Source organism: Cervus elaphus, chromosome 33 (genome assembly GCF_910594005.1).
Source record: "Cervus elaphus chromosome 33, mCerEla1.1, whole genome shotgun sequence".
NCBI classification, from domain to species: Eukaryota; Metazoa; Chordata; class Mammalia; order Artiodactyla; family Cervidae; genus Cervus; species Cervus elaphus.
The window spans coordinates 33,110,722-33,133,515 of record NC_057847.1 but is presented as its reverse complement, the minus strand read 5'-3'; the positions used below and the strand labels follow the sequence as shown (position 1 = coordinate 33,133,515).

The 22,794-nt window shown below is 38.1% G+C and overlaps 1 long non-coding RNA gene across 2 annotated transcripts in view; it reads left to right on the top strand.

Moving 5' to 3' along the window:
• Window positions 1-22,794, top strand: part of LOC122688413 — a 173,688-nt gene that overhangs the window by 838 nt on the left and 150,056 nt on the right. The window lies entirely within an intron of this gene.

Genomic DNA, 22,794 nt, shown 5'->3' with positions numbered 1-22,794 from the left:
TTCTGATCCTGATTAGGGTGATATGGTATTATTAATACAAGATGATATATTGTTTAATTATATATAAAACTGTGGTTTTATATGGGGTATGGCCTAAGATATATAATCCCTGAGGCAATGGAAACAGAGAAGCTGCCATGCATCATTTAAAAATAATCTTAATGTGCTGCTCTTAGCTGGGAAACTTGTCTACTAATGCATCACGCCGAGAATAGAGCAGGAAAACAAGAGAATTTTAGTTCAATGAAACACATTAATTTAATCTCTCACCATTATTTAACCCCTAAGTAAACAGAGGTAGAAAGAAGTTAAGTGATGCGCTGATGGTCACAGAGAGGAAGAGGTGACTGGAAAGTGGTTTTCCTGAGACTCACTGGTGTTAATATTTTGCTGACTATACCACTGTGAATAATTGTCCTTTGGTACCGATGTACAATAATTTTTTTTACTCATACAAATAACAAAGTGGAATAGCACTCAATATCTGCTTTTAGCAGTTCTCTAATTTTGGAAAAAGTAAGTTTTGCCATGGACAGAATGAAAAATTTTTTTCAATTATTTCTCACAACTGTAACGAATATACTGGTATGACATTTAATTAAAATTTCAAATTCTGAGATAGTGCTCTGAACACTTAGCACTGGATACCATGTTGGTGGTTCAGATTCTTTTATTTTGTTAATGTTGATTGTGGTGCTTATCCATCTCTTGCAGAGCTAATGTACATGCAATAACCCATAGGAAGCAGAGAATTGGAAAATAGAATGTTTCAAAAACAGATTTTGTCTTATTATGTTAATTATTTCATCCATTACTTTCAAGCAAATGGAGGCTCTTGCAGTCAGGCACTTGTTTTTCATGTTTGCATCCCTGTCCATAGCACAGTGGTTACTGAGCCCTCACTAGATGTTCGCTGAATTAATGAATGGAGGGATAAAATGTGTTTATACTGACCCTTCCATGAGAGTTGTGTATGTTGTTGCCAAGTAGAGTTCCTTGGAGGACTCATTTTAAAGAACATATAAAAATGATTTATACATGTTAATAATTGCCAAAATAAATGAATGCCTCTGAAATACTTGCTTAGAAACTGTTATAAATTTTTTTTTAGTGTTTTCCTTGCAACCTAATTCGATCAACATGGTTTAGGTTTGACAGCCCGTAAGATATAATCTAACTTTCCCTGGGTTAACCAAATAGACGTTTTGTTTTACTCAAGTGACATTAAGATGAGACAAATGACATTAAGTTAGGATTTCACAATCCTGGCAGACCCCAGTCCTCAGGAATCTAAGCCCATTTTGCCTTCCTCTTGGCCATCCTTAATATGTGGCTTTTATCCTGACTTGTTGCCTTGCGGTCTCAGAATGGCTGCCTCACCTCTGGTATCCTGACTATATTCCAGGCAGGAGGACAGAATGTGCAAAAGGCAAGTGCCAGCTGAATGAGCTTTCTCTAAGAGCTTTCCCAGAAGATCATCTAGAGACTTTGATTTGTGTCTTATGTGCTATAACTGAAAAATGCCATCCCTTGGGTGGGGGAGCACATCTGGAATAACTGTTTTTAGCTGAACCCATTGCCGCTCTCAATGAAGCTGGGGTTCTATTTTTAAGGTAAAGTGGGCTGCTCCTACAACATACATTCTCCCTTAGCATATTGTTTTGGTGGTTATGGTAAAATCCTAAAAAATGATCACTTATTCTAAGCTGATTTATCTTCCCAAAAAATGAGAACTTTTCCCATTTTATGTCTGGTTCTTCTTTAGGAAAAATTGTCCTATTTTTGTGGTAGAATGTTACTTGGGAAACAATGGGTTTATAACTACACTGTTGTCAAACAGATGCAAAGAGAAAGCTGTAGATAAACTTTTCAGAATGAAGAAGGAAAAATAATCTCATCTGCCTTTTCACCTCATACTCAGCCTATACTCACAATCCAAGGTTGTCTAAAGCTGTATCTTTCTAGAAAGAGTCTACAAAATAAATAGACACTGAATTAAAGCTCTAACCCTTGAAACATGTGCAACTACTAAGTAAAATGGTGTCTCACTAATTTAGAAAAGAGGCTTTTCTTCTTTTTTTTTTCCAGTTCATTCTGTTATCTTGCTGAAATCAACTAAACTGAAAAGCTCATGGTGCCTCCCACTGGGCATGGAAGAACTTCATCAGATATTTCAACTAGGTCACATGAGCACCTCTCTAAACCAGAAGCTGTTCTTTATATTGTCAGGAATAACAATACTGACATCTTTTTAAAAACGTGGAACAAGATGACCCCACAAATCAAAAGTTTTGCTTTAAGTTTGTAGAGGGTTCCTGGGCACAGTGGAATAGAAGCTCTCTAATTTTAGAGGAAAAAATGATAGCATTCATAGTTTTTACCAAACTTAACTTTTAAAGAAACATAGTTGACTCTTGAACCCAAATCACAATCACCTTGAAATAATCTAGTCAGAAAAAAATAAAATATTGCAGTAGCTTCTACTTCCCTAAATAGCAACGAGGAGCATGTTATTTATTTTACTTCCTTACAGAAATCAGTGAGGAAATTCTTTGCAGAACAGCAAGACTATACCCAAACTCAATGGAAAAATCAAAATTAAAATGTTTACTACCTGACAGGTATAAGTTTTATAGGTTGTAAACTCAAGGGAGAACAAAATTGCAATTTTCTTCATTTCTCTATAAATTAATTTAATTTCTATTTTAATGTCCCATTTTTGCCTAATGGCAGAAAATGTAATTATTTCTATGTTAGCTCAATCACTTTAATGCTTTTTCGGTTATCTCAGGCTTAGCTCAGTAAAGTTTGAGATTTCAATTTTTTGCCCTTTATAGTAATTAGAGTAACACTAGTTTCAGCAACAAATACTCCCAGAAGTCTTGGTAGCTTAGTACAATGAAATTGTGTTTCTTACTCATGCAAAGATCTCTGTGGTTGTTCCTAGTTGGCAAGTGACCTTCCACGTGATCATTCACGAGTCCTTCTTGTGGCTCCTCTTGCCTCGAGGTACCCAGAGTCAGCTAACAGACCAAAAAAAAGACCACAAAAGACATAATGAAGAGTTACACCTACCTCTTCAGCCCAGAAGAGGCACAGATGACAGGTTTATTTTTATATTTATTTATATTTAGATGGTGAGGAAGAGTCACATAGCTCCACCTCGATGCAATGAAAGACAGAAATGTTGTCCCTGGCTTGGCAGCCATTTCTCAGACGGGAGCATAAGTTATTGTGGTCATCATGCTCTCTCGTCCTACTTTTAATCTTTGCAGTTTAAGCATCTTTTGAAAATATATCATCTTTTGCCAGTTATTATTTATTGAGATTAGAGAATGGAGAGGATTTAATGGTGGGGTGGGGGATCTCTCCTGGTGTTGGTGGCATGATTGATGATATTTTGCACCTAGAGATGTGATAGTGTCCTTTGTCATCTACCTTCAGAGATCAGAGATATTTTGGTATAAATTTTCGAATGTTTGCATTGTAGTACCTGGAATTCAGGCCTATAATTTTACATTTTAAGTAAAAGTTCACCAAACTGGAACAGTTCCCCATGTTCTAAGAAACATTGCTTGTATATATGAATTTTGAAAGAACAGTTTCTAATCCATTCTTATTATAGCATTTAGTTAAGTATATCACTTTGGCATTTCAGGCAGGATGTAAGAAAATACAGAGAGGAAGGGTTAAAGCCTGTTTCAGGAAAGAGAATTTCTCAGAAATCCTCAGCTGACTTCTTCATGGGCCTCATTGGCCAGAACTGTTATATGGCCACTTACGGATTGCAAGAGAGGAAGCTGGGAAATATAGCTTTCAAGTTGGATTATTAGATGTTTCAAACTAAACTGAGGTTCTCTTAATAACAAAGGAGGAAGAAAAAGAATAACTGTCTAATAGCACACTAATAGCACAGATAATCAGCCTAAGGTGATTATAAACTTCTTTTATATTTCCCCGGGAGCTAAGTATCAGTGGTCCTGAGGGGGTGGGCTAGGGAGGGGGGAGGGGGATGGGGGAAGGAAAGAGGGGTGAGGAGAGAGAAAAGAGAAAGGGACACAGAGACAGAGAAACACATAACTAAATGAAAGCAACCTAATTTCTATTATAAGAAAATTGGGTTAATGAAGACAAAAATTCAGCTCCAGAAAAAAAAAATTCTAGAGAGCTCTGAGATGAACCCTAAATAGTTAAAATATGAAGGCTATTCTATAAAAACGAAGAAGTAGATTATGTATCAGTAGAAACAGAGAAGTGGCCTGAAAAATGTATTACCTGCCTGGTGCAGGTATGTTTAAATTTAGTGCCCTTGAGTCTGTGTTGGACTTGACTAGGAGGAGGCTCACGCAATTCATATGATAATGGCCTGAGGAATCTGGTTATTTCAAGTGATCTCTTTCCTTAAGGAGCTGGGGAAAAGCGACTGTACTTAAGTGATGCCACAATCCAAAGTTGATGGACAATAAATAAAATGATGAAAGCAGATGTTTCATTAGATAGGCCAGTTACCGTGTTGACTAATGCGAATGGTGGCCAGCGCTGACAAGGTTTTCTTGAGCTCCTTGTTGCGGTTTTGTATCTATTGCTATTCTGCAGTGCATCTGTTGCTCTGAATCAGACTTCCAGCAGGAGGAAAGGAGAGGAAGAAGACAGAGACAAAGAAAGGTTGGAAGAGAGAGAGAGAAAGGAAATGATTGGTGCTAATGATGAATCCCTAGGCAGTCCAGAGACTTCTTTCACTTAAATCTGTTCTGTAATCTGTGGCTAATGAACCAGGGTGTTTGTGGATTTGTAATTTTGCCTTTCCGTATTTTTCAGTATTGGATTCTCCTCTTAACACACTAGAATATATTCAAAGCAGGTGTCTTACTTCAACTAGAAAGAGGCATTCTTCAAAAAAAAAGCTTTCTTATCTCTTTCAGAGCTGCCATTCTTCATTAAACACACACACATACACACACCAGAATAGCTAAACTTTTAGACAAAAAGGAGAATCATCCAGATTGGAGTATATGTGGATGGGAGGATGTTAAGATGGGTCCCTGGGAAGAAGGAAGAGAAGTGTTCAATTTTTTAAGAGGGACAAACATACACAAATGCAGACTTATTAAATATAAAAACTTAGGAACAATGATATATCCTTTAAAAAGATGTTTTACTTTGTAAAAGGACACCAAATTTTCATTGAAAATGTCATGTATAGCTCCTGTTACATGTACTTTTTCCAGAACAGGCAGTGGCTTGATTAAAAAACATTTTTTTTAAACCTGGTTTTAATAGCAGCTTTACTTTGTTCTCTACATGCTTATTAAATTCAAATGTAAAGATTAAGAGAAGCTGGACATTGGTAGTCTATTTGAAAATACTCTGAAAGTTATAAAAATGATATATGTTATTAATAGAGTTTAATATTTTGACCTGGTATTACATAAGATGTTTTAGTTTCCCCAGACTCTCACATTGATTTACTATTTTATTCTTATAATAACCCTATGATAGGTATTAAACAGATTTTAGCACTCTACCCTCTCTCTCCTTGTATTAAAGAAAAAAGATGGAGAAAGTGCACACGGCTCTTCCAAGATTCCCTTATTATTAATTTACTTTCAGAATTTATGTTTTCTCAGGATGGGCCTCTGGAGAAGGAAATGGCAAACCACTCCAGTATTCTTGCCTAGAGACTCCCATGGACAGAGGAGCCTGCCGGGCTACCATCCGTGGGGTTGCAAAGAGTCAGACACGACTGAGTGACTAACACAACACACAGGATGGGCCTCAGTTCAATAAAAAATTTTAGTGTATCAGCAAATCAAACAGTCAACATACATTTTTTGTGTGCCATCCTTTATTCTACAAAGTCCTCACAGGCACTTTTAGACAGAATTCCAAATTAAGCTATTGTATTTGGAACACAGTTTTAGAAGTACTGTCTTCAAATTGCCAGTCTTGACTCTCTCATTTTGATGCGAACATCTGTGAGTACATAGAACTCTAAATCGGCAGAGCTCCCTTTGTTTAAGGCCAGTGTTCCTCTGAGGGTGGAAAATTAAGGCTATAAATGTTGACCTGGGTAACCCAGACCCATTTGTTCCTTTTGCCTCATTTCTTTCCTACTTTGCAACTTTTCAGTTAGAAAAAGATGTGAAAAAAGTAGATAACTTGCCTGAGGCCACATAGCTATTTGTCCCTAATGAATGAAAGTTGCTCAGCTATGTCTGACACTTTGGGATCACATGGACTGTAGATCACCAAGCTCTTCTGTCCATGGAAATTTCCAGGCAAGAATACTGGAATGGGTTGCCATGCCCTCCAGGGGATCTTCTCAACCCAGGGATCAAAGCAGGGTTTCTGGCACTGTGGGCAGATTCTTTACTGTCTGAATCACCTATGGCTTAGCCAACATATAGGATTTCTTGTCTAGGGTCAAATAAATGGAAAAATTAATTACTGAAATGAAAAATAAACAACCTAGACTTTTTTGGTAGATACAGCTGGGTTATAAAAAATTTGAAATGTATTCCATTCCATTTAGCAAAACCTCTAAACATGGTCTTCATAGTGACATCATATATGCTGAGCCATCCTCCTCTTGCCACCCCCATCCCTTTTTTTTGGTAACTGAAGAAGTTGATGAGAATGTTGTGCTAATGACAGTTAAATCTTAATCATAATTTATAGTTAGTGTAAACACGACTGATACTTTACAAGGCATGTTCATAACCTTATTCCCTAAAGACCTAGATGCTTACCAGATACGCATGAGGTCTTTAAGGCAGTCACTTATCTGATTCTTTGCTCCTATTAAAATGGAGCCCAGATGCATCAGGACAGTAGAACTCTCATGCAGGGCTCTTTGCAGCTCATTACACTGCAGGATACTACTAAGCAAGTATGGGGCCTCCTTGATGTAAGGTGAAAAGTGTGAACGAGGAATGTTCAATCCTAACCCCATGGAGAATCTCTGTTATTCAGGTCTCTACTTGGATTTTGGAAGAGAAGCTCAGGATTTCAGAGGTTGGCTCAGAACACTTGTAAAATCCAGTGATGAACAGATGTTCAGAAATGCCAAGCTCTTATTATTCTGAGTAACAAATAGTCCCCAGATGATTTTTATTTTGGGGAAGAAAAACCTCAGAATTGATTAGTCAACTAGCCCAACAGCTGCAAATGTCTTCAGATTTGAAAACATTTCCCTCTTAGCTCTGCTAAGAGGCAAGAGGGCTCCAAATTAAGGCAAATTCCACATATACACAGAACTACTCTGTCAGCAAGCTTAATTGGGTGGAAAAAGTTTGCTCTAATTCCAGTATTAAAGAACATTATAAATCAACCAGTCATAGGATTTGGAGGTTGGAGAAAACCCCAATTTTGCTATTGCTCCACATGGCTAGCTTGATAAATTCATAATCAGGTGTAACTTGACTTTGATTAGTGCTATTTAAAGAAAGGCTATTTCTAGAGCACATTCCAACTCACAATCTTTCTTTACTAATGTGAGACAATTTTTAAATGTAATATGTCAACAGTTTGATATTTAATTGTTAATCCCTCATTGTTAACCTTTAATAAGCAACACATTTGATATATACTGCTGCTAAGTCACTTCAGTCATGTCCAACTCTTCGTGACCCCATGGACTGCAGCCCACCAGGCTCTTCTGCCCATGGGATTTTCCAGGCAAGAGTACTGGAGTGGGTATATACTAATGAGTGTTAAAAACATACTATTTCATTTCTTAACACAAATTTATTTTATAAAACAGAGCAGAGGAAATATACATGAAATACCACATCTTGACCATATTCTTTCTGAATTCCTGGTTCCAAAGAAGCCAGGGCAAACTTTGTAGGGTGGAAAGTGGGAATAATAATGCCTTTCTCATAGGACTGTCATAAATCATAGTAGGAAACTTTGTCACTGGGCAGGTGATGACTGGTCAATAGTTTTCCCTTCTACTCCTCTTGCTTCTGTCGGGTAAAGATGGGAATTTTGGTCCCTGGTCAGCCAGAAGAAGACTATTTTTAGCCAACTAAACCTTCAGATTACATTAAATTGAAAATCTTCTATTTGACTTTTTTTAATTCCTTTTTCTTCTCACTTTTCTCTAATAGGAAAGGTGATCAGACTAGAAGTGTCCATGTTTCCTAGGGAAAGGTTTACTTTTAGCTTGCGTGGTGAAACCAATGACCCGCTGATTGAATTTTTAAAGTATCTTAGCTTCTGATGTATTTAGTCATTTGTTGTGTATTCACTATATTGGCAAGGAATATCTATTGACTCCTTACCCACACACCTATCTTCTGGAACATAAAACTCAATTCTTTTGGAATGTTTAAGGCCTGAAGAATACATGCTGATCAGTGTGATCAGTGTTGGGTGCTAGAAGTCTGAAGTACCTTGGGATTCAGAGGAAGATAAGATCATTTCCTCCTTTGGTTATCTGAGATATCTTCTTGGGGGAAGTGGGATTTGGGTGGAGGAGCGGAGGTGGGGCTATCACAGGGAAGACTATGAAGAGGGTGGAGCACTTAATCATTGAAGAAAAAAGAGAAGAATATTCCAGAAAGAAGGAATAGGCTGTTTATGTGGAACTGAGCATTTGTGTATTATTGTGATTAATCACAGGAACATATGCCAAGCTTTCATCATAAAAATATTCTCCAGGAGAATTCATCAAGTTCTATTGCCTATTAATTCCTGTCGATGCATTTTATTTTGCATCTTCAATGACAGGGGACACTTTTTTTTTTTTAATGAAATGAAGGCAATAAAATGAAATTCATTAGAGGACTGATTTATGTATGATATTTTAAAACTGAGCAATGCCATTACCCCAGGCAAATTATGAGTCTTTAGTTTTAGCACATTTTTAGTGTCCTTGAAATTTCTAAATGTATGACTTGACATTTTTACCTAGCACATATCAGTTGATAGCATTTTATCATCCTATACTTATCAAGAAATTATGAAGCAAAGCACTACAGTGCTGTGACATATATTTTCAATTGGAATAAAACACTTGGTTTTGAGTCCTACTTTTACCATTAAATACTCTTTTCTTGTATGACCTTGAATATATTTCCCATCTGTGAATCTGTATAACAATGTACAAAATAAATGAGACTAAACATAAATGCATCTTAATCTCTTCAAGTTTTAAAATTATGTATTTTTTTTTTAAATCACAATCCTCTATTTTCATCCTTTAAAAAAAAGCCACATTCATGATGAATGGGACCTGCACATTTCAAATGTTTTTCTTCTTAGGTAGCAAGATAATTTTTCAAGGGCTACATGGCACCTTTTAGCCCAGTTAAATCTTAATGTCAAAACCAGCATCCTAAAGAAATTTAAAGAGATAAAGGATGATTTTAAAGCAATGTCTTTTTGCTCCTGGTTGGGGCTTGCAGAGAATTCTGAAATATGTGTAATTTAACATTAATTTCAAGACTTTATGAGGTTTTACAGTTTTAAATTGCATCCACTCATACAATTGCACTTGACCTAAGTGACCTTTCATTAAAGGTAATGTATTCAAGCCTCACCACTGGGGTGGTGATAAGCGGATGCTATTTCTATGTGGAGGATGTATCCACAGAAAGCCTAGAGCTGATGGATGGTGTCACACTTATGACTATAGCACCCAATTCCTGCTGGTACCATTACTCGCTCTCCTAGTCCCTGAGCATGAAGATTAAGCTCCCATTCTCTGTGTTAGAGAAGATGTTTGCAGGTTATCAACCAAGACAGAGCTTTGATTAAGCATTGGTGATACATCTCCATCAACAGAAACCATGGGGTGGCTGGCAGTTCTCAGAACCTCTGCAAGAAAGCTTAGAATTGGCTTCTGCATAGTCATAGTTTCTCCAGCCCTGAGAAACTCTTTCATTTTCATAAGCCTGGGTCCTAGATGTGCATGTAATTCTAGCTTACACATAAATAAATAACATCAGTGCTAACAGCACATACACTTTTGTTGTGAGGTAAATTTGTCCTAAATGCTTACTGTTATACATTTTTAATTCCCTTCAGAATAAATAGAAGCTGTTCTTTACAAAGTGGTTAATGAAAGGTAAAGCCCTTTTCTTTTGTTTTTCTATTTGATGAGAATAAATGTCTACATCTCCTTTAAGACTTAAGAATATAGGAGACCCTATCTTTATTCCCCGAAGCAGATTTGAATTTTCTAGTTTTATTTTTTAATGTTTAAATGTTACTATATCAACCAAAATAAGATCATGGCTGTAAAAATTATAATTCACAATAAACCTGCATTATATTATCATTTGGAGTTAGCCTCAGTATAGTGTAAAAATCATAGTTAAACACAGTTAGGCAGACTGAAATTGAGCTTCTGGCTTCACTAATTGATGTCATTATGCCTTCCAGAAGTTGCTTAAGTTTTTTGAGGCTTTGCTCTTATCTGTTTAATGGGGACAATAATCCAAAATCATAGGGTTGTAAAATAAGATACTGAGATACATTTGCTATAGCAAAAATGTCCAAAAAATATTATTCTTTTCTCCCCTCTCCTTCTTATGTTGAAAGTACAGGGTAGGAACTTAATGAATGCTTCTTTGAAAAAGAAAATCAAATCTTCATGATTCCTTCCTAGGTTTTCTGTTTTCCTCACTTTTTATACTATCTTGAGCCATCTTGATCTCTTTTTTGGCCACAATTACCACCTCTATACTGATAGTATTAGTTGCTCATTCATGTCCAACTCTTTGCCACCCCATGGACTATAGCCTGCCAGGCTCCTCTTCCCATGGAATTCTCCAGTCAAGAATGCTGGAGAGGGTAGCCACTCCCTTCTCCAGGAGATCTTTCCTGACCCAGGGATTGAATCCAGGTCTCCTACATTGCAGGTGGATTTTTTATAGTCTGAGCCACCAGGGAAGCCCTATACTGATGGCCCCCATATGTCTGTTTCTGGTCCATAGCACTTTCCTATATTCCAGACTCTTTTATGTATATACTTTTTAGTAATCTCACATGCATGCTCCTGTTAAACTTTGTGTTTGCAAAACTGAATTTATCATCATCCTATCATTAAAAAATGCAATTAACAATTTTAAAAATTGCATTCTCTTACTTTTGTTTCCTTTCACAGTTACCCAAGCTAAAAATTTGAGTTATAGCCAGATTCCTCTCTCCTTTTCACAACGAATTGCCAAATCTTGCCCTTCTACTTCTAAAGTATCTTTGAGACCTATCAATAACTCTTCATTCTTACTGCCACTACACTGCTTCAAGCCACCATCTGTTCCCAGGTGGTACCAGTGGTGAGGAACCCACCTGCCAATGCAGGAGACATAAGAGACGTAAGTTCAATCCCTGGGTTGGGAAGATCCCCAGAAGGAGGGCATGGCAACCCACTCCAGTATTCTTGCCTGGAGAATCCCATGGACAGAGGAGCCTGGCAGGTTACAGTCCATTGGGTCACAAAGGGTCAGACATGACTGAAGTGATTTAGCATGCACACTTCAATTGGTCTCTCTGCTTCCAGTCATGCCTCTCTCCAATTCTTTGCTCATGTTACAGTCAGAAAAATCTAAGTATACATCACATTGTGTCTCTTCTTTTATTGTGCTTAAACCCCCACTTCCCATTCTAATGGTTTATACAGTGCATCCTTAATATACTTTATTACAATGGGATGCACTTCCTAGATATCTTTGAAAATTCAAACATTCATTGTAGTGTTGAAGCTAACAGCTCTAAATTCTGTCCTTCCCTGGGACTTTCCCTCAGCCAAAGAGAACCTACATGCACAAGTTTATACCATTCCCAGGACAGCTGTCATCCAATGACACCTCCATTCAGAAGCATAAAATTCTAGTCACCTGAATACAATCATAGGTTACTCTGAAGGTCCATCCCAATTTCAGAGCTTCTTGTGGGACTGGCTGAAGACTTTGTTGTGACCATATTACAGCCCAACTTTCCAACCCAGGGAGAGAGAGGTTGGATAGTAGAATGACTTCATTGCCTCACAGGTGTTGATATTGAAAGCTCTCCCCAATAAACCTCCTATATTAAGACCTCAGCCTCTGAGCCTATTTTCAAGATGTCGGGGGAGTGTGTAATTTCTGTGATTCTGTCTTGTCTCAAGAAAAATCTGAAGCGACAGACCAGCATTACAGCTCTCAGACGGGCCAGCATTACAGCTCTTGGACAGACCAGTGTCACCACTCCATGTTACAGCTCAGTTTTATTTAGAAAATAAAGGAAAATACATCCTCGAGGAGTGAGGGCATGACAACCCAAAAGACTAGAAGAGGGGAGAGAGTGAGCAAGAGAGTGAGAGGAAGCGAAAGGGAGTGAGGGAGCGTGAGGGAGACACTGGGTCTTTCGGCTTCTCTTTTTATATATTTTACTCCTCCCTCTGGGCCTGCCCTATGTCAATTGGGATTAGCCAGGAGTGCTGTTTGTTCTACCTGAGGGCCTCAGTCCGGTCCTTGGACCTTCCTCTGTTCTATTTTCGCAGGCTTTTCCCTTCCTTGTCTTTTTAGCCACTGCCATTCTGGATTCCTTTTTCCTATTCTACCTACCTAACAAAAAGAACCAGTATTTGAACAAGACTCTCCCATGGTCTGTTTAGCATTCCAGCCTCATACTGTATGACCTCTTCCCTTTGTACTCTATTTTTTTTTTTTTTTCAATCTGGCCCAACCTAACTTCAGTTCTTCAAATATACAGTGCTCTATCTTTGAGCCTTGGCAGTTGTCCTTTCCTCTGAGCTCTCTCCTTCCTCATTCTTTTGGTCCTTGCTAAAGTGTCACTCCTTTCAGGAAGCTATTCAGAATAGCTTCAGTATAGTGTCAGTTCAGTACCAGCTAACAGTGTCTCCCTCACGCTCCCTGTAACATGGAGCGGTGACACTGGTCTGTCCAAGAGCTATAATGCTGGCCCATTTGAGAGCTGTAATGCTGGTCTGTTGCTTCAGATTTTTCTTGAGACACAAATTTTTCTTGAAACACAAATTTCCTTTGTGTTCTGCTGTTACTTTCTTTCTTACAGCATTCACCACTTTCATGTTGTATTGTTATAGCCCATGGCCGTGTCTAGTCCATATTGTTGACTGGCTGTAGGCTCTGTGCAGAAAGGGAATTATCTGCTATTGTATCTCAGCTCATTTTACAGTGTTTGGTTTATGTTAGTCTATCAAAAAATACTTGCTAAGTGACTGAAGGAATTAATTGATGAATAAACTGTTATTTAAGACTGGATTTAGAGTGGTTAGAATTATGACATTCATGGAAGAGGAATTATTTAAGAATGATCATATGCATTTTGAATGTTTTAATTTTTACTGTACGTACTTATATGTGTTAATTCTCATACAAATAATCATGACCTCATCTATCATTCAAATGCAGAAATTTAAAAAAATTCTATAAGGCATAGCTCTCCATGAGAGTTACTCAAAACATGTCAGTTCAGTACCTGCTAAGAATTTATGTCTAACTATATTATTAAAATCTTTCATGAAAACCTGAGTTGACAAACTATTAGAACTTACATTAGGTTTCTCCTCCCCATAACCTACTTCCGTTCTGCTCTTTCCAACAGTCTGGGAAATGAAGAACCAAAATCGATCAAATACTTTTGTTTTATTAAGTGACCTAAGAAATCAAATGGCCTGACAAAGGTATTTGAATTAGTAAATTCTCAGCCTTATGCTATAAAATGGAAAATTAGGAGGAAATTTGATGTCACTGTCAACCATTCCCCAGATTGACCACCACAATTTGGGTTCACTTGAAGCAGGGTGCACTGTCATTCTACTCAGCAGCTAGATTTTGAGGCATCAGATCCTCCGCTCGGGAAAAGGGTGGAATTTTCTATGTGTTTCCTAGTGACCAGGTCACTCTTACTGGCCTAGGGCAATTCTTCAGAAAAAAGGGAAGCTCTGAGTATGAAAACTGACAACAACTGAGGGATCTGCATGCTATCCTAGTAAACGGAATTTGAGTGAGGGCCACGCCTATTACTCAACATTCAAAAACTAAGATAATGGCATCCAGTCCCATCACTTCACGGCAAATAGATGGGGAGAAAAATGGAAACAGTGACAGACTTTATTTTCTCGGGCTTCAAAATCACTGCAGATGGTGACTGCAGCCATGAAATTCAAAGATGCTTGCTTCTTGGAAGAAAAGCTATGACCAACCTAGACAGCATATTAAAAAGCAGAGAAATTACTTTGCCAACAAAGTTCCATCTAGTCAAAGCTATGGTTTTCCCAGTATGGTTCTTCCAGTATGGATGTGAGAGTTGGACCATAAAGAAAGCTGAGTGCTGAAGAATTGATGGTTTTGAACTATGATGTTGGAGAAGACTCTTGAGAGTCCCTTGGACTGCAAGGAGATCCAACCAGTCCATCCTAAAGAAAATCAGTCCTGAATATTCATTGGAAGGACTGATGTTGAAGCTGAAACTTCAATACTTTGGCCACCTGATGCGAAGAACTGACTCGTTGGAAAAGACGCTGATGCTGGGAAAGATTGAAAGCAGGAGGAGAAAGGGACGACAGAGGATGAGATTGTTGGATGGCATCACTGACTTGATGGACATGAGTTTGAACAAGTTCCAGGAGTTGGTGATGGACGGGGAAGCGTGGTGTGCTACAGTTCATGGGGTCAAAAAGAGTCGGACACAACTGAGCGACTTAACTGACTGACACCTATTACACTGTTCCCACACTTCTATGGCTTTATCTTTAGATAGCTACAAGCCCACTTCATGCTGCTTGCTGTCTTCTTTATTTAGACCTCAATCCCTTCTTTCAGAATGGAGGCAAACCAGAATCCCCAGAATCCCCTCTGTTGTCAGCAGTGATCACTACTTTCTTTTCACTACTTTCTTCTTAAAATTTACAAGTCGTCTATTGCTGACCGTCTCTTATGTCTAAATTAAAACTAATTCTAGCTTAGAATTTAGCAATAACATCCAATTTACTATAAAGTCTCTCAGATATGAGGAAAGAATATTGAAGTCTAACAATTTCTTCAAAAGCGTGTTAGTAAAAACAGAAGTTGTTTTCTAAAGTCCCAATATTATCCTTGCTTTTTAAATACTTGAGGACATTTTTGGTGTCAGTGGGAAATCTGCACCTAATTACATATTCATTCCCCCAAAAACAAGCCAGAAAAAAGAAGAATTAGTAGGAAGACTATTAGGAGGCTCCAACATGAGGGAAGCCATAGCATAGGTCCCCCTCTCATATAAGAGCTTTGCTTAAGACATTGTATGCTTGTTCACAAAAAGATGTCAGCCTGCCATCTACACATTTTATATTGAAAGCGTAGGATGACTTGTGGACACAGCAGGGGAAGGTAAGGGTGGGTGTGGGATGAATTGAGAAAGTAGCACTGGCATATATACACTATCATGTGTAAAATTCATAGTGGAAAGTAGCTATATAGCACAGGGAGTCCAGCCTGGAGCCCTGTTAGGATTCAGAGGAGTGGGATGAGGGGAGGAGAGGGAGGCTCAAGAGGGAAAGGCGATAGGTATAGGTGTGTGTGTGTGTGTGTGTGTGTGTGTGTGTGTGTGTGTGTGTGTGTGTGTGTGTGTGTGTGTGTGTGTGTGTGTGTGTGTGTGTGTGTGTGTGTGTGTGTGTGTGTGTGTGTGTGTGTGTGTGTGTGTGTGTGTGTGTGTGTGTGTGTGTGTGTGTGTGTGTGACTGATTCGTACTGTTGGCATAAACCAACACAACATTATAAAGCAATTTTCCACCAATTAAAAAAAATTTTTAATTACAGTTTAAAAAAAAAAGAATTTGCCTTTAATCAATATCCCAGGAATACTCGTACTTAAGGCCCTTGTCAGAAACTATAACATCAAACTGTTTTTGACTCATCAAAAGTCAGAGAAGTAGAGTTGACAAAGGATACTTTGAAGACCTGCAGTTCAGTCTTTTTTGTAGTTTTTACACACTCCATTATTGGACAAGCAGAGAGCCTTATTTGGGACCACATAGAAACTCAATAGAAAAACACAATGGTCAAATTCTAGAGAGATCCACTGCAGGTTTGATTTGATCATAATCATGTTGTTTTCAATGATGTTCCACAGAGTCATAAGATGCTGCAGCTGAAACAACTACCAGTCGTTTGTTAACAGGCTGACCAAACAGTTGTAGTTTAAAACCAAAGATCATCTAAATATGTATCTTTGGGACAGTAAAGAAGGAAAAATACCTTAAGTGAAAATTGACTTTAAATCAAATTGAGAAAGGGTTTTAAATGAGATCATGTTTGTCAGACTAAAAATACATGGAAGTTGCTACCTAAATATTGACTATGAAACTTGGCACATATTATAAATTGCTAAACTAGAAAGTAGTTGGACAAATACTGTATGATATCACTTACATGTGTAATCCTAAAAATACAACAAACTAGTGAATATAGCACAAAAGTAGACTTACAGATATAGAAAACTAGTGGTTACCAGTGGGGAGAGGGAAGAGGAACAATATAGGTGTAGGAGTAAAAGGTACAGGCTATTATGAAAACAATAATATATTGTACAACACAGAATATGAAGCCAGTATTTTATAGTAACTATAAATGGAGCATAACCTTTAAAAATTGTGAATCACTATACTGCATACCTGTAACTCATATAATATTATACAGCTTCTATATTAGTTTAAAATGATTAAAATAATAGAACAGGGTTATTAAGTGGCAGATACTTAAATTATACCTAGACTTTTCTTCCAGAGTCCATGGTCAATAAATATTCGTTGAAGTGAGGAATAAATAAAAGAATGACAAATTTTTTAAGTTCTTTCATCTTAGAAATGTCACTCTGAAACCTCAGGCAGCTTTAACTTGCATCCAATGAAGGAAGAACAAGCAAATGAGCTCTGTATTTGATCAAAGTGGCTCCACAACGAACTCAGTATTCAGCTACTAATTTTGAAAAATTGGGTAAAGGGTAGCAAAGTCCTTAGGAAGAACTGTTCACTGCTTAAAACTCTCAGGTTATGTTACCACTTGCTGTCCCTTTTAAAATGTGTATTATAATCTTTCTGGAATTTTTGACTATATTAGTGTTTCTGCATTTTTGTAGTTGATGTTTTCTATGTCTAACAGAAGTACCTAAGCCTTCAAGTTGAGATGATTCTACTTTTGCTTTTATTGCAGGCAAATACTTGAGGTATTTCCCTGTAGAATTTAAGACCGAGATTCCCCAAAGCAACTTCTAGTTAACTGCTCCACTGTGATCTAAAAGATCTTTCTCTCCCACTGCTGTTACCAGAATTTTGACATCATCAGTTAGTGAGGCAAGAGGTACTAAATACTGAGGCTGAGTGATGGCCTCAGTCTCATCTTGGCACCTTTGTATGAAACAGGCTCTAACCAACCGCTGACAAAGAAGTCAGAGAGGCTGATGCTACCAGAAAGCCCTTCCTGGAGTTAAAAATCTCAGGTCAGTAATTCCCAAGAGCTTTGGAAGCTACGTGGAGATGTCAATTTCTTCTACACTTATTTGCTCATCCCTCAAACACACACTTTTATGTACTTTTTTCAAAATAAGTAATGTGAAAAAGTGTGTGTATATATATATATAGATATATGTGTGTATATATATATATATATAGTGTGTGTTGTTTAGTCATGTGCAACTCTGCAACTCCATGGATTGTAACCTCCCAGGCTCCTCTGTCCATGGAATTCTCCAGGCAAGAATACTGGAGTGGATTGCCATCCGCTTCTCCGGGGGTCTTCCCAACCCGGGGATTGAACTCAGGTTCAATCTGCATTACAGGCAGATTCTTTAACGTTTGAGCCTCCAGTCAAGCATATATATATATGTATGTATGTATGTGTATATATACACACACACACATACACACACAATATATATGTTATAGAACATACAACCACATACATCCTAGTTCATTGTCCTGGGGATATGGTATAAGAACATTTTTCTTAGAAAAAATGACTATATATTGTAAAGGACATCCCCACAGAACTTTATTTTTAGAACATGCTTTCTTTATTTTCCTGTGGTAGAAAGGGCTTTATAGAGAGCCAATAAAATTGCTAGCTTCCACATTGGTTTAATGTCTGCAGATGGAATTAAAAACACTTTAATGTGCCCATCAGTGCAATATTACCACTTCCTGGCCATGTTTAAATTGGGTTTAAGTGCTTCGATGTCTGCCAATAGCAATATCCATGTTAAATAGTGATTGTGAGGCACGTAAACTATTTTACCAGTGCTTTTGTCTGAAGTCTTCCACACTGTCTTTACCAAGGGGAACTAGACACAAGATACTGGATATTTTCTATGCACACTGGATGAAATATTTAAATATAGTTGTTGGGAAGGTGTAACACTGGGATGTCGTAACTGCTCTGTATTTTTCTCTTTTAGTTGTATACAACTGTGGGGAGCTTCACTTTGCCATAAAACACATCTCTTAATTTTCTTTTATTCCATGACTACTTGATAGAAAGGAAAGGGTAGATATGAATCCATCTCCCTACCTAATCCTTAAAGCACCATCAAAATGAAAACTTTCTACTTTGTAGTTCCTTTGATCCAACAAGTAAAATATTGTATACATTTAATCACAGCTCAGTTAGTGATTAAAAGTTATGAGTATCGTTTTTTAGAAGTCAAGCTCTATATATTTAATGACAGATTCAAAGGTATCTCATCAGTTTAGTAATGTCTATTCTCTAACTGATGTTCCATGTTTGCTATGAAAATGCAACTTATTGCCTTCTTGCTCCCTGTGCTTATAAAAAATATCAAGCAACTATTCACTGGTTCATCTGTTACAGAAATGAAATGTTGATTTTTTTGTCATCTTTACTTGTTTATGTTCTAATCGCCCTCTTTCTATGTCTAAACTCACTAATAAAATAAAATACCTTGCTCAGTTTTGATGAGCATATGCAACCAGAATCATTCTGTAAAGCATTTTCATACTAACATTAGCTCTCTTTGTTCTAAATGAATCTTATTTTCTCATGAACATTTTTCTGTTTCTAAGAAGACGCAAGAGCTTTGAGACCCTCTGCTTAGAGTAGAATAACTAGAATCTTCTTACAAAGTAAGCTTTGTGCTCAGTATTCTTTAACTGAAGCAGTTACAACTAATACAAGTATGAGAAACACATACAGTAGAAAAACTGTCCTTTTGAAAAAATTCATAATTAATTCTCAGGTTTAAAGTATTTTTTCCAAGATAAAATCACTTGATAAATGTTTTGAAAATTTATGAGTATGAACAAACACTAAATGAAAAAGAAAACAGCAGTTTTAATACCTTTGTGTTTGGAGATGCTTGATGAGTAACTGGGCAGCTTATCTCACTCACTGTCTGTGTCCTTAAATGCAATTCTGTGCAACCTAGATACCAATTGGACAATAGAAATCCATCTCAGGTACAGCACTGCTATATTTTTGTTAATTTTTCTCTTTTCACCTTATAAAAGGTAAAACAGTTACCTTTTTACATATAAGGTTCCCATTAAATATGAAACAGAATGATGCCGACATGACCTTAAAGGTGTATGCCAGCAAACAGTGAGGCCCAGATCCTGAAAGCATCCTCACATGGCAACCTGCCCACTCTCTGCCCTCTCTGCATTGACCTGATTGTGCTTCCTGTCCAAAAGCCTGGACTCATCCTATGGGTCCAAGTCTACCTCAAGGTTAAAGCCTCAGTCTAGTATTCCAATTTTAAATAACCTCTTTGCCCTGTGCTCATTAAGCCTGCTTTATGTCTAAATGGATTATAAAATTCATGCAACACAAGAATCTTGTTCTAAAAAACCTCACCATTATATTCACTGGACTATAATGTACATCAATTCTATCAGCTATTCTTTATTTGGATGCCTAGTTCCCATTCTTCTTCTTTTGGTAAGAATGCCAGGATTCACTTTGGGCAAATAACCTCTCCTCTTATTTTTGTGCAGTCAAGGTATTTGCTCTCTGTCAGTCAAGAGGACAGGTTAGGTCAACTGGGTTCTTTCTTTAGACTCGGAAACTTCTTCAAACAGAACATAAGGATGAAAAAGTGGTGGTTAGAGCTTGTTCTTTTTGGAAGGGGTACTCTGATGGGTTTGTTACCTTGGGCCTTAGAGTCTTAGTCACAGTTTTTTCCCTGAGTCCCCTTCTTTAGCCTTCTTGTAAATTTTGAACTACAAAATATCTTTATAATACATTGTTTCCCCCTTGAGTTAGCCAGAGTTGATTTTGTTGCTTGTAGCAAAAAATTTTTAGCTGAAATATGTTGCTCTCTTGAGCATAGGTCTGAACTGCATCTATATTCCTTACAGAATAATCAACATAATTATTTCTGAATGTATACTTTTGGGAAAATTTTGAGTTTTAGAAATGGTTTCAGGGAGGGTTAGGATATCAGCTTGCATTTTAGGCCAAGTTAAAGAGAAGAGTACTTTAAAATATAAGATTCCGGGTCATGTAATGAGTATTTGTTTAGGTGCCTATAAAGAGCATATTTCTATGTTAGACTAAGAGGAAGATATAAAATAAAAGATTCACATCTCCATACTGAAGGAAGATTTAACAGCCTAATGAGGTTATGTTAGACATAACCACAGAAAGTTTTTTCTAACAGGTAAAATGTTTTAAATAAAAATTAAACCACCATACAAAAAATGTCATGAGACAATCACAGGCTTACTGCCAATGAGAGACAGAGATAACAAGTGCTATGACTTCAGAGGAAGATGAGACACCTATGCTTGAATGATCTAAGAAGGCTTCATAGAGATCTGGAGGAGATTGGGTTGAACTGGGCCAAAAAGCATGGGGTATATAGTTGAGTAGTGTTTTTAATATAAGCATTCCCCTCAACTCTGCAAAGCATACCAAACTAAAAGAGAGGACAGCAGTAGAGGATACTCGGTAATTCCCGAACTGGCCTCTGGCGCACTGGTACCTCACCCTTCAACTCAACTCTCACATTAGCTTTCTTTCGGTTTGTTCACAGCATCTGTGAACTCTTTTGATTTGGTAACTCTTTCGATCAAATCTCAGGGCTCTTGGTCCCCCCATTTACTCACAGGTTGAAAACTACCTCCTTTCTCCAATATTGATTTTGGAGTGTCTTCTTGGTGATGCCCTTCTTCCAACTGGTTCCTTCCCTGATAGAAGACTACCCTTTTGAGTAGCATCTCCTGGGTACATGTCAAGCTTCTCTCCTTCACAGTCCCCATAAGCTATACTCAAAAACTGGAGGAGTTGGAGAGATTGAAGGAAAGAGACTCAAGAGTGATAAATTACAGGGAAAATAGCATGAAGCCAAGGGCAGAGGTAGAAAGTACACGATGGATTCAGGAGAGCAGCTCTGATTGAGCTGACAGCATTGAAAGGAGGAATTGTGAAAAATTAAAATAATATAACAGGTTGGAGTTGAGAAGAGTGTTGGCACCAGAATAATCAATATAGATTTTATCTCTAGGTAGTGGAATAAAATCCAATGGTTTTTAAGCAGCACTAGCTATATAAACATTGACTGGATTTTAGAAAGATTAATTTGGGAAGGTTCTGACCAATAGATCGAAAACAAGAAACTCTTGCAGTAATCTAGATATGAATGTTGGCTAGATGGTGACAGCAAATAAGTGCCTGACATGACAAGCATAGTAATGCTCCTAAGACCCCAGATGGTTTTTTATAGTGCTAAGCTTATGCAGAATAAATTACCAGTGATTCTATATCTCAGAGTAAGCCATGATGATAAGAAAAATTATTCTTATCCAGGTTGGTTTTCAAAAATAGACTGATTTTTCAAAATTCTTCTGTCTGAGACACACAAACATAGAATTACAAGTACTGTTACCAAAATGGTGACATAGGAGACACCAACCTCCATCCTCCCACAAAGATCAACCATGAGGAAATTATGAACAAAGACAGCTCTGGGAGAGCTTAGGAGCCCATTTAAGAAACTTCAGCAAGACAGTGGAAGAAAAAACCTGAGAACAGAAAATTGGAATGAAGAACAGCTTTATTTTGCCTGCATCACCCCAGCATCCAGGCTGGCACTGCTCATCACCCAAAGGGGACTCCCCAGTTGGAAAGATTTCCCTTTCCTGGGAAAGGGAGAATGGGTGAGTGACCAGCTTACCCAGAGTTTGGGAGGCACTCCAGTTGGGCCTGAAAGATCCAATTCAGTTTCACAGACGAGAGTGGTAAAGCTAAGACATATGGAGAAGGCTGGAAACAAAGAAGGAGAGCAGACTCGACCAACATCAGCCCTGAAATGGGAACAACTGTGGATCCCAGTGATCTGCCCTGGAGGGGACCCTTGGGACTTTTGCCGCTGAAGAAACCAATGGGTACCATGGACACTGAGCACCTCCTGCAGATTTCACCAGTTTTTGTGCCCCAGGTAGCAGCATCTGCAGGCACCCATCCCGAGGCCTTTCCTGTTTCCTCTTCCCTGCCCCTGCCAGGTCCCAGGATTCTCACACACAGCCTTCTATCACTGTGTGAGATGCCAGCCTGGACCCCCACCGCTGACCCCCAACACCATGCCCACACTTGACGCCAGCCTGTCCAGCAGGGCACCTGCACATCGCTGGCCTGATGCTTGTCACAGCCCCCACTGCTCTGTTTGTCTCCGTGGTGAGACCCTGTAGCCATGGAAGTGCCCACCAATACCCAAGGCCACCTGAGCTGTGCATAGGCTGTTTCCATCTCATCTCCTATTCTTAATGATCTCCTGCATCTCTGGGCTCAGCTCCAGCTGCCTGTTCACCCATGCACCTGCATGACCCCTGCCC